Source organism: Oryctolagus cuniculus, chromosome 12 (assembly GCF_964237555.1).
Source record: "Oryctolagus cuniculus chromosome 12, mOryCun1.1, whole genome shotgun sequence".
Lineage (NCBI taxonomy): Eukaryota > Metazoa > Chordata > Mammalia > Lagomorpha > Leporidae > Oryctolagus > Oryctolagus cuniculus.
In genome coordinates, this window is record NC_091443.1 from 114,776,117 (window position 1) to 114,790,300 (window position 14,184).

General features: G+C 39.7%; 1 protein-coding gene and 1 pseudogene across 2 annotated transcripts in view; one reads left to right on the top strand and one right to left on the bottom strand.

The window, feature by feature from the left end:
• Nucleotides 1-14,184, bottom strand: part of LOC138844775 (zinc finger protein 717-like) — a 44,883-nt gene that overhangs the window by 18,538 nt on the left and 12,161 nt on the right. The window lies entirely within an intron of this gene.
• LOC100358064 (vacuolar protein sorting-associated protein VTA1 homolog) lies at nt 5,658-8,126 on the top strand (annotated as a pseudogene).

Consider the following 14,184-nt stretch of genomic DNA (forward strand, 5'->3'; position numbering starts at 1 on the left):
CACAGCGCTAGCCCCTCATCTTCTGACCAAAAAAAAAAAAAAAATCCTTGAAAATCCAACATTATTTATTCCTTCCATGGCTTTGGAACTAAGGATCTACCACTGGTATCCCTTCCTGAACCAGCCAAGGTCTATAGGGTGTACCTGAAAGAGATTATAATGCCTCCAATCTACAACTGCACCTATGCCATCAAGAGACAGGAACCTGCCCTGCTCTCCAAAGTTCCTTTTACCCCCACACTAACATTCACAGACATAGAAACCAATCACACAGTCCTTGAGCAATATGAGGACAGCTTCAGGACCAGAAATTCTCTAAAGATGGTGGGAGTGGTCGCAATGGCATATGCTGAGAAGGAAAACAAAGGAGACTTTCCATCATCTTTCCCTGTTGACATCACGGGCTGATGAAGCTACTTTCCCTCTAAAACAGTGCACACCTCCGTTAGGAAGAAATTTGCTGGAAAATCAACCTCTTAGGATACAGCGAGGATACATAAAACTTGTCTAACCACATGAAGTGCTCACATAATATTCCAATTCCTCATTAATTCCTGGCTTGGCAAATACATTTGAAAGAAAAATACTATAAGTTGGCTGGCACCACGGCTCACACAGCTAATCCCCCACCTGCGGCACCAGCACCCTGGGTTCTAGTCCCAGTCGGGGTGCTGGTGTCCCAGTTGCTCCTCTTCCAGGCCAGCTCCCTGCTGTGGCCCAGGAGTGCAGTGGAGGATGGCCCAGGTCCTTGGGCCCTGCACCCGCATGGGAAACCAGGAGAAGCACCTGGCTCCTGGCTTCAGATCAGTGCGATGCACTGCCCGCAGCGGCCATTGGGGGGGTGAACCAACAGCAAAAGAAAGACCTTTCTCTCTGTCTCTCTCACTCTCCACTCTGCCTGTCCAAAAAAAAGAAAAAAAAAGTGGCAAATGTGTTTTTGCTGAAAGCTTTTCCAACAGCTCCTCAGTCTAGTTTGCCTTCACTTTGAAAAGACTCTTTTTCTAGGGTATACATGAGCATTTCATTGACTTGGCCATCAAACATAATTTTTGCAAAGAATTTAACTGTACCCAGCTTTTATCAGGAGCACAAGAATATATCACATTGATGACTTCTTCCCTTTATGAGACTATTTGACACACTTGTGAAGAACATACAATGCTAATACCTTTTAGTCCTTCCTGGGTTTTGGTGCAATGCATGCCTCATTTAAAAAATTAATTGTCATGGATGCTACAAATCAGCCCAGCTTATATGGCCCCCCCTTCCAATGAAAAGTCAAATTGAATTCTGTAGGCACTATCCTTAGTGCTCTCAGTGACTTCTTCACTCGTGGAGCTCATATGCCTTCTAAATTCTCTGGATCATTTGTGATATCCATTACTTCTCAAGGGCTGTGATGCAAGGAATAACCTCGCTTGGAACCTTGCTATGTGCCAGTAAAATTAAATTAGATTTCTATTAATTGTGCTATATTGGAAAAATAGTCACCTACATACCTTGAGCCTGTGATTCTCCAAACCTTGTTATGTAGTAGGACTTTGGCCATGGATATAGAACAGTAAAACATGAGAATGGCTACTAAGACCTCCTTAATAGATGATGGACCCAAACTTGGCATACTCCATTTGGCAAAGGGGATGGCTTCCAATGTCTGCTGTCTATGTCCAGATGCCAGGGTACAGCAGGAGGTCACTATTCTAATGATAAAAAAAAACCATTTAAGTTCAGCTGGACACCATTTTGCTGACTGTTGATCTCGTTACTGTTAATCCAGATGCCTTCACTGATGACAATCCAGAGACCCAAAGTAGTCACAGCCATTATCTGCTAACAAAAGCTTAAACCAAGAGTGAAGAATTAGTATCCATTATATCACAATTCCTCAGAACCCATCTAGTCCAAACCTTGAGAGTTGGAAGCTATTATACTTGGCCCACCCATAAATAGGACGTTAATTGTCCCAGATGGGCTCTATATCCTTGTACTGCAAGGAGGATGTCACAGATATTGATGCTCCAAACTTATCCAGCTCCCTGCTAATGTGTCTGGGAAAGCAGCAAAGGCTTGCCCAAATGCTTGGGCCCCTGAACCCATGTGATATCTGGAAGAAGCTCCTATCTTACGAGATCAGCCTGGTCTAGCCCCAGTCATTGCAGCCATTTTGGAGGAGAACAAACCAGAAGGAAGATCAGTCTCTCCCTTTCTCACTCTAACACTGCCTTTCAAATATATAAATAAATCTTTTAAAATGTAATCATTTCAATAGATTCCTCAGTGCTCAATCATGATGACTTTTGCCTCCTTAAGAACATTTTCATTTATTTTTTAAAGATCTGTTTATTTGAAAGGTAGAGAGGGGGCTGGTGTTGTGCTGCAGTATGCCAAGCTGCCATCTGTTATACTGGCATCCCATATAGTCACCAGTTCAAGTCCCACTTGTTCCACTTCTGATTTAGCTTCATGCTAATGGTCTGATAAAGAGTGGAAGATGGCCCAAGCACTTGGGCTCCTGCCACCCCCATGGGTGACTCAGAAGAAGCTCCTGGTTTCAACAAGGCCCAACACTGGCCATTGGAGCCACCAGGGGAGTGAACGAGATGATGGAAGATCTCTCTATGTCTCTCTCTCTCTCTCTCTCTGTGACTTTCAAATAAAGAATTAAATAACTTAAAATTATTTTAAAAAGGACAGAGAAACACACACAAAGTGGTTGAGGAGAGAGAGGCAGAGAGGTCTTCCATATGTTAGTTCACTTTCTAAATGTCTGCAAAAGCTGTGGCTGAACCAGGCTCTCAAGTCCCCTAATAAGTAGTAGATCTTGCACTTAGGTGAGAGGAACTGAAGAATTTGAACCACTACCCCATGATTCCCAGAGATATTAAGCAGGAAACTGGTTTGGAAGTGGAACACTGAAAACTTAGATTAGCACTGCAATATAGAATGTGGGCATCACATGCAATGGGCAACAAATTAGAAAACCTAGAAGAAATCAAAACACATGCTACATAACAAAATTGAGTCGTGAAGACATATGGAAAACCTAAACAAACAAAAACCAAGACAGATACTGAATCAGTAACAAAAACTCTCCAAAGAAAAGCCCAAGACCAGATAGCTTCAGTGCTAAATTCTACCAGCCTTTCAAAACAGAACCAATTCCAATTCTTCTTAAGCTATTCAAAACAATTGAAAGAGAAGAGTATTCCCAAACTCCTTCTATTTGGCCAGTATCACCTTATTTTCTAAACCAGAAAATGATACAATAGAGAAAGAGAATTAAAGAACAATATCTCTGAAGCACAGATGCAAAAAATTCTTAACAAAATACTAGCTAATAAAAATCCAACAACAGATCATAAAGATAATTTACCTGGACCAAGTGGAATGTACCCCTGGTATGCAGGGATCATTCAACATATGCAAATCAATAAATGTGATATGTGACACTAGAAAACTAAAGAATAAAAACCACATGATGATCTCAATAGATGAAGAGAAAGTATTAGTAAAAAACAAGCTTTCATTATAAAAACCTTAAGCAAGTTGGGTATAGAAGGAACATTCCTTAACACATTCAAGGCAATATATGACAAATCTTCAACAACATCATATTGAATGGGAAATCTTGGAAGCATTTCCATTAAGATCTGAAACCACAGTTGCTCTCCATCACTACTAACAGTTTTAGTCATGGCAATAATTCAAGTAAAAGAAATTAAAAAAAAAATTAGAAAGGAGAAAGTCCAGTAATCTGTTTGCAGATGACATGATCCTATATATTGGGAAACCAAAAGACTCCACCAAGTGATTATTGAAACTCATAAGAGAGTTTGGTAAAGTTGTAAGATATAAAATCAACACACAAAAATCAATAACCATTACATACACAAATATGCCATTGCTGAAAAATAACTTATCAGATCAGTGCCATTCACAATAACCATAAACATTTTTTATTACCTTGTAATAAATTTAGCCAAGGGTGTGAAAGATCTTTACAAGAAAAATCACAAAACATTAAAGAAATACATGTTCATAAATTGGAAGAACTAATATCAAAATTCCCATACTACCAAAATAAATTGTTTTTAGTTTTATTTTTACAATCATTTATTTATTTGAGTGGCAGTTATAGACAAAGAGAGGGAGAGACAGAAAGCGATGTCTTCTAACTGCTGGTTAATTCTCCAAATGGCTGTAATGGCTGGTGCTGGGCTAATCTGAACCCAGGAGCTAGAAGCTTCCTCCTCATCTTCTATGTGGATACAGGAGCCCAAGCACTTGGGCCATCTTACTCTGCCTTGAGCAGAGAGCTGGATCAGAGGAGCAGCTGGGACCCAAACTGGCATCCATGAGATGCCAATGCCACAGAGGCTCAACTCACTATTCCACAGTGCCAGTCCCCCAAAAGCAATTTACAGATTCAATGTGATCTCAATCAAAATATCAACAACATTCTTCTCAGAGTTAGGAAAAAAATGATGTTAAAATTGGGATGAAATACCAAGGCAATCTTAAAAAAAGCAAAGAGGGAGGCATCACACTTCCAGAATTCAAGATCTACTACAGGGCAGTTATAATAAAAATAGCTTGTTATTGGCATGCCAAAAGACATGTAGACCTATGAAACAGAATAGAACCTCTGAAAATTAATCTGCACATCTAAAACCAGTTAGTTTGTGACAAACAAATTTAAAGCAATCTCTGGAGAAAGGAAAATCTTCAAAAATAGTGCTGGGAAAATTTGTTCTTCACACTGTAGTAGGAAACAAGATCCCCACATTGCAACTTGTACAAAAATTAACTGTAATTGGATCAATCATCTAAATCTAGGGGAAAATATCAGGGAAACTCTGCAAGACATTGTCATAGTCAAAGACTTTTGGAAAAAGACCCCATGAAGCACAGACAATAAAAGGAAAAATAGCCAAAGGAGATTATATCAAGCTAAGAAGCTTCTGAACTGCAACTAAGGAAGCAACTGACAGAATGCAAGAAAATCTTCACAAACTATTAGTAAAAATCTCCAAAATCTCTATGAGCTCAACAACAAAACAAAGAATCCAATTCAAGAAATGGGCAACAGGCATTTTTCCTGTTATATTAACAGGCAGTTTTAACAAGCATTTTTCCAAGGAAGAAATTCAAATGGCCAACAGACACATGAAAAAATGTTCAGGATCACTAGCCATCAGGGAAATGCTAATAGAACCACAGTGAGATTTCTCCTCACCCCAGTTAGTATGGCTATCATACAGAAACCAAAAATCATTTTGGGACAGGCACTGTGGCTTAGTGGGTTAAGCCACTGCCTGCAATACTGGCATCCCATATGAGTGCTGGTTTGAGTCCTGGCTGCTCCACTTTTGATCCAGCTTTCTGCTAATGAGCCTGAGAAAGCAGTGGATGATGGCTCATGTGCTTGGATCCCTGTACCCATGTGGCAGACCTGGATGAAGTTCCTGGCTCCTGGCTTCAATCTAGCCCTGCCTTGGCCATTGTGGTCATTTGGGGAGTGAACCAGCAGAGATCTCTCTCTCTCTTTCTCTGCAAATCTGCAATTCAAATAAATAAATAAATCATTTTTTAAAAATCACCAAGTATTTTACTGAACAATTTTAAATGTTGTATGAGCAGACATCTACAACCATTGAATTATTTTTACAATAGTCAGTCTGGTTTAAACTGCTTTTCTGTGAATGTAAGAATATGTACTTGAAAAAAGTATAGGCTTGAGGAAGTGGTGATATGCTCGAGTGCTAGAGTGGAGATGGCCAAGCTTGCTCCACTGCCCCCACTCTCCCCACACATTAAGAACATTCAGCACCACCTGATGGTCAGGAGCATGACAAACAGGACTCTGTGGTGGCCAGTTACTGAATAGTTGCTCAAGAACTGATCTGAGAGGTGGTTGGCAGCCATTGTTCGATCATTATGTATCTCACCAAGGAGGTCATTTTATATGCCATGCAAACTAGAATGAAGATTCATAATAAAACTGAGTGTTGTAAATTTTTATCAAAATTAATGGGTCAGTTAGAAGCTCTTAAGAAACAATTGGGGGGCTGGTACTGTGGTGCAGCACATTAAAGCCCTGGCCTGCAGTGCTGGCATCCCATATGTGCTCCAGTTCAAGTCCCAGCTGCTCCACTTCTGACCCAGCTCTCTGCTCTGCCCTAGAAAAGCAGTAGAAAGATGGCCCAGCTGGTGCTGCAGCTCACTAGGCTAATCCTTTGCCTGCAGTGCCAGCACCCAGCATTCTAGTCCCAGTTGGGGCACTGGATTCTGTCTTGGTTGCTCCTCTTCCAGTCCAGCTCTCTGCTGTGGCCCAGGAGTGCAGTGGGGGACAGCACAAGTGCTTGGGCCCTGCACCCACATGGGAGACCAGGAGAAGCACCTGGCTTTGGATCAGCACAGTGTGCCGGCTGTAGTGTGCCGGCCACAGTGGCCATTGCGGGGTGAACCAATGGAAAAGGAAGACCTTTCTCTCTCTCTCTCTCTCACTGTCTACTCTGCCTGTCAAAAAAGAAAAAAATAATAATGAAGATGGCCCAAGTCCTTGGGCCCCTGCACCCATGTGGGAGACCTGGAAGAATCTCCTGGCTCCTGGCTTCAGATCAGCACAGCTCCAGCCATTGCAGCCATTTGAGGAGTGAACTAGCAGATGGCAGAGGCTGACTCTCTCTCTGTCTTTCTGCCTTTCTGTGACTCTGCCTTTCAAGTAAATAAATAAATCTTAAGAACTGTTAGACTGGACTCAGATGGGACTCAATTATCCCAATGAGAGACTTCAATAATACAAAAGCAAAGAGGTTTATTGTTCTAGCTCGAGCTAGGGTCCACTCCTCCAATCATCACAGCAGTCTTCTGATGAGAATCCATCCCATTTCTTTTGTGGGGTTTATATAGGGTTTTCAGAGACATTCTATACATTATAGCACCATTCAGCAAATCATCTCGTTCTGCGGGAAATTTAAAGAACATCTCTTAAAATTGCTTAGTAAATCCAGTGGTGGGAATAGACTAGTAAAGGTGGTTGGATGGCTCTGGGTTGATGCTTTTTAAAATGATTGGCTAAAGTATAGGGTATGAGCTGCTAGGGTGTATGTTCCAAACTGCAGGGTTTGGGGATGTTATCAATCACCTTAACCACCTGAAAAGATACCTGGAACTTTAGATATTTCCCTGCTATCTGCTGATTGGCTGTTGCTAGGAGAGTTTATCACAAGGGGAGTTTATTTTTCTTCTTCCAGAGCTTTTGGCTTAGGGTTCAGGGCCCGGTCATGCCCGAGTTACAAGATGGAGGCCTAGTCTAAAATAGCTGCACATTGATCCAGGCTCAGGTTCTTCACAACAACAAAAAGAAACAGTTGAGTGATAATGAAGCTATTACCTAAGGAGCAGTTGGTTCTGCCCATTTGGGGATTTATTCTTGGAAAATGTTTATATATGCAGACAAGGAACATATACTGCAAGTCTTTTAACAGATGTCATAACCGTGTTTGACATAACACTGATGAAAATGTGAAACACAGAAAGTATGCAAGATGGAAGGCAACATATATCCATAATTGCTTAAAGAATGAGGAGACTCCTCAAGCAGGCCCTATTGCAATTGAGGAAGATACTGATGGTGAAGAAAATGAAGATGCTGTAGTAGCATCTCTGCCCATTCCACACACCTCAGCCATCATCATCTTCAGCAGTTGACCCAGGCAGCATGCCATCAGACAGCTATAGTTGAATACAGATTCCTCTGGGTGCACATGCCACAGCCAACACACCAGCGAAAGTGCCTCATAGCATGGGTGTAACAAGGAATACCATCCAACCTACTCTATAGACTATGCCAGCCATTGATCCTGCACTTTCCAGTACGGTTTCCCAAGGCGATACCCACCTCACCCCTGAGGAGTTTGTGAGAGCTCAGAGATACTGCAAATATGCTGGCAGTGCTTTGCAATATGAAGATGTAAGCACTGCCATTCAGAATCTACAGAAAGACCTCAAGTTACTGATGACTGACAGAGAATGAAGACTTTGTACAACAGATCCACGAATCTTTGGCATAAAGAACTCACTCCATTACCCTATCTTCAGCCTATCAAGAGGACAGTTTTAAGAAAGACTTCAGTTGAATTGAATATGATGATAAAATCTGTGAATATCAGATTCCTTTTGAAGCATTCATCAGTAGCCTCAACCAGTTTTTATTGTCCATTTAATGGCTCCAATAATTTATGGGCACATAGGGCTGATGTTGGCAAGATCCTAAAAACACCCTTTGAACCCTGTTTCAGCAAGTGAAAACACAGCAAATATATATTGGAAATAAGCTTTATTAATTTAAATACATGAAGAGAATTTTTTAAAAGCCATAATATTTGGACAAACAGATCATATTACTTTGCAGTAAAATTGTAAATCTAATAAAAGATTTCAGAATTGTCTAGATTAGAGATTACCTTTTTGTTTTCCTTAAGATTTATAAAATACAAATGTCCTAAAGTGTTAGATTAACCTGAAAAAATTATGTTCAAAACACAATTTTTATTCATTAGAGTTTATAGTTGACAGAAGGAAAAGTCATTCAGTAAAGAGGTAGAAGTGCTTTCAGACTTAATATTAATAATGTTGGTTTCCCAAATGCTTTCTCTTATCCATCAAGCTTAAGGTGAATTGGTATTTGCTGCATCAGCAGTCTGACTGCATGTCTTAGAGAATGAAAAATAGAGGTCTGTAGAGATGCCTGAAGAGTTGGTGCTTTTAAGTTAAGATTCTTCTCAGCTGCTGAGGAGTATGTTCCATCGAGTGCATAACTTTGAATGATTCAGAAGATTTATAAGACTTAAGATACTCAGTTGTTAAATTTATGAATTTTGTGGGAAATTATGGACTTACGGTGTCACCTGAATTTGCTGTGTTAAAACAATAAATACAAAGATTCTTTTTAAATAAAACTTAAAAAAAGTATAGGCTTGTATGGAACAAGATGTTTCTAAACTTCATAAAATGCTGTTATTTTAATACAAAACATACATAAGCAAATGTTTTAAACAAATAATTGATTATAAAAGCTTGTGTTTCTAATCAAATACACTTGTGAAAAGAAATTACAATTTACCCACAAAATAATCTAGAATTTCCTAATAGTATCTAACTTAATAATAGTATCTAACTTAATAATGAAGTAAAAACATCCTAAAACATCTTTTGTTTGTGTGAATTTAAGTACAGTACTTTAAATTAGCATTTTCCATCCCAAAGGTTATTAAAAGTTTTGAAAGGGAGATAAACTCCATGAGGTTGGTAGATTTTCTGTTCTAAATTCTTCATGTAGTTGGGGCTGGTGCTGCTGCGCAGCAGGTAAATCCTCTGCCTGTGGTGCCAGCATCCAGTATGAGTACCAGTTCTAGTCCTGGCTGCCCCTCTTCCAGTCCAGCTCTCTGCTATGGCCTGGGAAAGCAGTGGAAGATGGCCCAAGTGCTTGGGCCCCTGCTCCCGCATGGGAGACCAGGAAGAAGCAGCTGGCTCCTGGCTTTAGATCCGTGCAGCTCTGGCCATTGCAGCCATCTGGGGAGTTAATCAACAGAAGGAAGACCTTTCTCTCTGTCTAATTCTACCTCTCAACTAAATAAAATCTTAAAAAATATATTCTTTATATACTCATATTAATTACAACCTCCTATTTTAGAAAAATGAGGGTTAATGGTTTATGACTTCTGCTAGTCTGTGATTGTTACAAAGTAAAACTTCTAGTTTTATCTAGAAGATAATTCCTTATCTGCAATCACCGTATTGTAACAAAAATTGTGGTACTAAGTTAATAGTCTTTAAGTAAATTAGGAGAATATTTAGCAACTTAAAAACACCTGGCTAGAAAATTTCTTCACAAGATTCCTTGTGGGGTAACCACATGCTGAATTTCTGGTTTTTCCTTTACGTGTCTCATTGTCACAGGCTGAACAGCAACAGAACACAGTATGAGAATGATGAGCACTCCTCTAATGCTAGAGACATATGTGCCCTGTCAGGACTTCATTGGCCTGACTCATCAAAAGACTCAGGAATAAATGTTTCTGTTTTCAAGAGAATTGTGGGGCTGGTGCCATGGTGCAGTAGGTTAATCCTCCACCTGCAGCACCGGCATCCCATATAGGCCCCAGTTCCAGTCCCAGCCACACCTCTTTCAATCCAGCTCTCTGCTATGGCCTGGAAAAGCAGTATAAGATGGCCCAAGTGCTTGGGCCCCTGCACCCATGGGAGACTGGAAAAAAGCACCTGGCTCCTGGCTTTGGATTGAGCAGCTCTGGCTGTTGCAGCCATTTGGGGAGTGAACCAATGGACGGAAAACCTTTCTCTCTGTCCTACCTCTCACTGTCTATAACTCTACCTCTCAAATCAATAAATAAAGTCTTTCAAAAAATCTTTTAAAGTGAATTGCAACCACTATTGCATGTTTTCTTTCACAACTTCAAGTGGACATAGCTCATAAAATAAAATGAATCATGGTTTCATAAACATTAAAGCTTATCATAGACAATTGGTACCAATGAATAGCTTCTTTTACAGTCTCTCTATATAAATAATTAATAAGCCAATTGTTTTCTTCCTACTCTGCAAAGCCAGTCAATGCAATTGATTTCAAATTTAGAATTTTCAAATCACCCAGAAATGCACAATGTTAATGCTTTTGGAGCTTTATAAGAGCCCAAAATATCAATTTTTAATTCTTGTACTTTTTAACATTAGAGAGTTCTAAGACATTAAATAGTACTTTTTCTTTCTAATCCATGTAAGACTAACAATGTGCAGAAAAAAATATGAGGATTTTTGTTATGCAGATAAATAATTGTGCTTTGCCTAGAATCATGCTTCAACTTTGGTTATTTTTCCTCTTCACTGAATCCAGGAAGACAAGAATCCTGTGAAACTAATAAAATGCCCCTGGTGTTCTTAAATGATTACTTTTTGGACAGGAACTTCCAAGAAACAACACCACAGTCATAGTGAACATTTTCTGTGGTTGAATCTTCTCTTTGCTTTCAGGAGACCAACAGAAGCCACCTGGAGATCTCAGAGAAGGCCACGTGGGAATGGAGGGGCATGCACCTCCTCTGGAAGCAGTTGTGTCTGTGAAATTTTTTGCTCATTGCAAATTTGACAGGTCTCTATCCATTGATAATGAAGAGACTCATCATAAAAATTAGTAATACAGAAAAAAATCATTGAAATTTCATTTTTTTCTGCCACAGGCAAGTGGAACAATATCTCTCACAGTAAAACAAACAGACTGTAAAGAGTCTATCCAATGTCTCTGGCTCTCCTCACATTCTGAGGACAGATCTCAGAGAACTTCTAGCTGCCTCTTCCAGAAAGGTAAATCAGTAAATAAATTATTAATAAAAAGAAAAGGAGGTAACTTTTTTTCTGTATTTCTGGATAGGATTCCTGTCTTCGAATCAATATGTCATGATTTTTATTCATTTTTCCTTCTTTGGAATTGGGGTAGGAGTAGGCAAAAACATGCATGAAAGAAGGGGGAAAAAGCTTAAAGTACTAGATTGTAAAGTAGGAACAAATAGGAAGGCTGGAGATGAAGGGGTAAAGACTAGGTTAGGGAAAAAAAGCCAGCTTATTAACTCCTTAAAAAGAGAAAGGAAGAAAGGAGGAGGAAATAGAGAAGTATGGTTATGTTCTTATGGAATTACATTCTTATGCAATCTGATCTCTTTGTATTAATAAAAATAGAAATGTTTAACAATTGAAAATTTATTCCTTTATTGAATCACTACTGCCTCATTCCAACACTCTATAAAAACAGAATCCAAAGGCAGGCATAGGTTGCAGGGTGGGGCACAGTGCAAGTGGCAGTGACAGACTTACTTCTCTAATATCAAATTCTACACCACAACTTCTAATCCAGCAAAGTTCTACACATCACCCAGAATCAATTGCATAAAATAAACCACTTAGGGCAAAAGCTCAGGGAAAATCAATGTCCCCATTATTCTTTGCCTGTGAAGCACTCATATAAATTAGCATGCTGCTAAAGAAAATGAGATTATGGCCAAGCTATGTATAAAGAACATAGGGATGCAAAGTCAGGAGGCAGTTTGGTGTTTTATGAGCACCCAAAGTGAACTGCAGATGAAGAAGGGGATGCATTACAGAATGGGAGCTGAGTAGGCAGCACAGCCAGCAGTGATCACCAAGCCATTAACCTGAGATTGGTGAGTATTTGTGAAGTGTACAAGTGAGTTCTACCTATAACAACAGTAATTACTTTTTCTTTAGGACACAAGGCAAAACACATTTTTTTCCCAATTTTTATCTGTTTTTCATTTTATTTGAAAGGCAGGGGGAGAGGGAGAGGGAGAGGGAGAGAGATTTCCACTTTCTGGTACATCCCCAAATGCTCACAACAGCAGGCAATGTTCAGCCTGAAGCCAGGAACCTGGAACTCCATGCAGGCCTGGGAGAGTTCAGTTAATTCTGAGGATACACAGTCTTCAGTGACACCTGTCTTTATAAAGACACATCTCAATACAAAATAAAACTCTCTACTCAGGACTTTAGAGATCCAAGAGAAAACTTTCAAATATTTTGCAGGTGAATGCAAAACAGAAATCTGGAGACTTCTGTGAGCCAACAAGTTCCCTGCCTACCTGAGAATCAGCCTGGTCACCAGGGAGATCAAGGGAAGAGGACCAAGCAAAGCCATTTGGGACCTGTGCCCAGAGTCTTATCTCTTGAGTGAGCCTAAAGGCAGCCCAGTCATTGGGCACTGGCAGTTTTGGACCACCTTAATCCTGAAGTGGCTACACAAACTAGTCAACTCCAATTTGGGCTGAGTTATCAGACTGGAAGTCTGGTCAAAGACTGCCACCCATTAAGGAATCTGGACACAGGAATGGCCAAAAAAGTACCATTAGGAGGTGCTCACAATAGGAGGCAGAGAACTAAGTGGGTAATAAATGCACAGATCCTAGACCAAGGCAACAGGCAATGAAAACCTTCTCTTTTGTTGCAAAATTTTCTTATTTTATCTTAAAGGCCTTGAGAAACAGATCTGTAGACATCTCATGTGTAAGACAAACATGGATCATTCATAGTTGGCCTATAAATATTAGCATTCTTGCCCTGATCAATCAGCCTCAGGAGCTAGCTCAGGGAGGGGCAAGTAAAGGGAATTACTTCAATCTCATTTCTAGGGAAATATACATCCTCCATGAACTGCTTCTTACAAAACATTTCTCCAATTTTCCAGGAGAAATACATCAACTCTGAAGAGGCTACTTTTTTTTTTTTTCCATAGAGCCCAACACCTGTCTTGGGAATCACCTGTGATCCAGGTAGATGGATAAGAAAGCCAACTGGAATCATCTACTGTAAGACAAGATACTTTACCCAAGTCACTATATTTCACTCTACAGAAAAATGCAAACTGAATCACAAAGAACTCCAGTGGATTGATCCACTGGTTTCAGCAAAGGGCATATTTGCATTACTCCAGATATGCAGGCCTCTCTTTCTGTGTACCTTCATGTGGACTATCTGCAGATACAGAGTGAGGGGGAGGCTGCAGCAGTAAAAATGGTCAATGTTTCAACTATGAAACTTATTTTTAATTATCTCAAATACAGTCATAAAAATTCTGCTCTAAGCAAGACACACATAAAGCCAAGCTCATCCCTTTCTCAACAAAAATTTAAAGCAATGAGAATTACAAAATCTTAAAGAAAGAAATAAAAGAGGATACTAAGAAATGGAAAAATCTTCCATGCTCATGGATTGGAAGAATCAACATCATCAAAATGTCCATTCTCCCAAAAGCAATTTACAGATTCAATGCAATACCAATCAAAATACCAAAGACATTCTTCTCAGATCTAGAAAAAATGATGCTGAAATTCATATGGAGACACAGGAGACCTCGAATCGCTAAAGCAATCTTGTACAACAAAAACAAAGCCATAGGCATCACAATATCAGATTTCAGGACATACTACAGGGCAGTTGTAATCAAAACAGCATGGTACTGGTACAGAAACAGATGGATAGACCAATGGAACAGAATTGAAACATCTGAAATCAACCCAAACATCTACAGCCAACTTATATTTGGTCAAGGATCTAAAACCAATTCCTGGAGCAAGGACAGTCTATTCAATAAATGGT